Consider the following 3,195-nt stretch of genomic DNA (forward strand, 5'->3'; position numbering starts at 1 on the left):
GACATCTTAAGGGTACACAAGGTACGAGAGCAAATCAATGGGCCCCACGACACTCCTTATGCACAGCGACTCGACCTTGGGTGGGTCATCGTGGGTGAGGTTTATCTGGGAACGGCTCGCCGACCAGCCAGTGTTAACGTGTTTAGGACAAACATACTTCACAATGGTCACACGTCCTATCTGAGCCCTTGCCCTGACATCATCCAGGTGAAAGAGAACTACAGCAGCGTAGCTCAGCAACACATCTCTCTCTCTACAGGCCACTCGAGAGATCCAAGCACAACTGTGAACACAGACAGCCTGGGATGTTCTGTGTTCGACAAAACACAAGACGATGATAAACCAGCACCATCTGTGGAAGACAAAGCCGCCTTGGACATTATGGACAAACAGGTTTTCCAGGATGATGGAAACAACTGGGTGGCTCCACTACCCTTTCGCCCCACTAGACGTCGTCTTCTTAATAACAGGGAGCAGGCCATGAAGCGTCTCACATCACTTCGTAGGACTTTAGACTAAAAGCCTGACATGAAACTTCATTTTATTGACTTCATGCAAAAGATGCTGTGAGCAGGAATCACCACGATTTACAGTCGAACTAGAGATTCCCAATCAGTGAAACAGGAGCCGGCACCAAAAACAAGGTAGGCACAGTTCCTACACCTGTTACCACTCATTCTGACATCTTGGGGAGATGAGAGTCGTAGGCTGAACCAATTATAGGATACGGACATAGAAAGCCTGAGCTTCTTCAGTAGTCCCATTGTATTACGACCGGTCGTAGCTTTATGGTACATGGTAAGTCCCGGAAGGTAAGCCCGAGCAGGTTGGTACCTGTAGAGGGTAAGTCCTAGAGGGTTAATCCCGGGTGGGATTTGTTCCCTGCTAAACCTGTAACGAGAGGGTGAAAGTCTCAGCCGCAGTGTCCGTGAGGCAGTATAATGTGTGTGGGTGGATAAAGTGTTATGCTAATGTTAGGATAAAAGGTTGCCTATAAGTTCTGGAGAAGAGCCTCATCCGTGGTTAGAAAAGGATATTCAAATGTTGTTTGAACATGATTTGAGTGTATTAGCAGTAGCAATAAGGAGAGAGGTTGGTTAATGGCCTATTGGGGCAGGGAAACAGTGACAGAGTTTGAGGAAACAGGAAGACAACTGTGAGTCATTTTGGTAATGTGTGTTATCAACAACAGTGATATTTGAGGCGTAACACTGGAATAAGACATAAGATCACCCGTATTCTCCAGTAATACATTTGCAGACGCTATAGTATTGGTTCTAATACAAGGTATTAAGTGCCGTGTGTCACGCCCTGACTTATGGAACTCTTGTATGTTGAGTCAGGGTGTGGAGATCTATGTTATTATTTCTATGTTTACATTCTAGGTATTGTGTTTCTATGTTTGGCCGGGTGTGATTCCCAATCAGAGGCAGCTGTCGCTCGTTGTCTCTGATTGGGGATCATACTTAAGTTGCCTGTTTGCAATCATTAGTTGTGGGATCTTGTTCCGTGTATAGGCTTGTATTGTGTTTAGCCTGAGGACTTCACGTTACGTTGTTTTGTTGTTTTGTTCGTGTGTTTATTTTTTATAAATAAGCATGTATGCATTTCACGCTGCGCCTTGGTCTGACCCGTCCTTCAACGAACAAGACAGAAGATCCCACCACCAAAAATGGACCAAGCTGCGTGCCCAGGAGGAGCAAACACATTGGACACAGGTGGTGAAGATGTGGTCTTGGGAGGAGATATTTGCGGGGAAAGGACCATGGGCGAAGGTAGAAGCCCAGGCAGGAGAGGAGAAACGGCGACCCAAAAGAACTCGGTCAGGAAGAAAGCCCGAGAAGCAGCCCCAAGAAAAATGTTTGGGGGGGGGGCACACGGGGTGGTTGGCGGAGCCTGGGTTCAGAGCAGAGCCAACTCCCCGTACTCACGCTAGGAAGCGTGTGACCGTGCAGGCTCCGTGTTATGCGGAGCTACGCACTGTGTCGCCAGTGCGCCGGCACAGTCCAGTGCGTCCTGTGCTAGCGCCACGCACGTGCCGTGCGAAAATGGGCATCCAGCCAGGACGGGGTGTGCCGGCTCAACGATCCTGGTCTCCAGTACGCCTCCTCGGTCCAGCATATCCTGCGGCGGTTCTACGTACTGAATCGCCAGCACGCGTGCACAGTCCAGTGCGTCCTGTGCTAACGCCACACACGTACTGTGTGGAAGTGGGCATCCAGCCAGGACGGGTTGTGCCAACTCTCCGCTCCAGACCTCCAGTCCGCCTCCACAGTCTGGTACGCCCAGTACCTGCTCCCCGCACCAAACCAGTGGTGCGCGTATCCTGTCCGGTACGGCCCGTGCCAGCTCCTCACACCAAACCAGTGGTGCCTGTCGCCAGCCCGGTACGTCCCGTACCTGCTCCCCGCACCAAGCCAGTGGTGCCTGTCGCCAGCCCGGTACGTCCCGTACCTGCTCCCCGCACCAAGCCAGTGGTGCGTGTTCCCAGTCCAGTACGGCCCGTCCCTGCTCCTCGCACCAAGCCAGTGGTGCGCGTCACCAGTCCGGCCCGGGCCGGGCTGGCGACGCGCACCACTGGCTTGGTGCGAGGAGCAGGAACAGGCCGGGCCGGACTGTGGAGGCGGACTGGAGGTCTAGAGCGGGAGCTGGCACAACCCGTCCTGGCTGGCTGCCCACTTTCGCACTACACGTGCGGGGTGCTGGCACAGGACGCACTGGGCTGTGCACGCGCACTGGCGATACAGATCGTAGAACTGGCGCAGGATATGCGGTACCGAGGAGGCGTACTGGAGACCAGGAGCTTTGAGCCGGCACACCCCGTCCTGGCTGGATGCCCATCTTCGCACGTCACGTGCGTGGTGCAAGCACAGGACGTGGAGGACTGTGCCGGCGCACTGGCGACACAGTACGTAGCTCCGCATAACACAGAGCTTGCCCAGTCATACGCCTCTTCGCGTGAGTACGGGGAGTTGGCTCTGCTCTAACCCTAGGCTCCGCCAACCACCCAGTGTGCCCCCCCAATTTTTTTTTATTGGGGCTGCTTCTCGGGCTTCCTCCTCGACCGGCCTCCTCCGTGTTGCCGTTGCTCCTCTCCTGCCTGGGCATCTAACTTAGCCCATGGTCCTTTCCCCGCAAATATCTCCTCCCATGACCACAAATTGGCCACCTGTGACATGGCCATCTGCTCCGCCT

The sequence above is a fragment of the Coregonus lavaretus genome, assembly GCF_964263955.1.
Source record: "Coregonus lavaretus genome assembly, chromosome: 2".
Lineage (NCBI taxonomy): Eukaryota > Metazoa > Chordata > Actinopteri > Salmoniformes > Salmonidae > Coregonus > Coregonus lavaretus.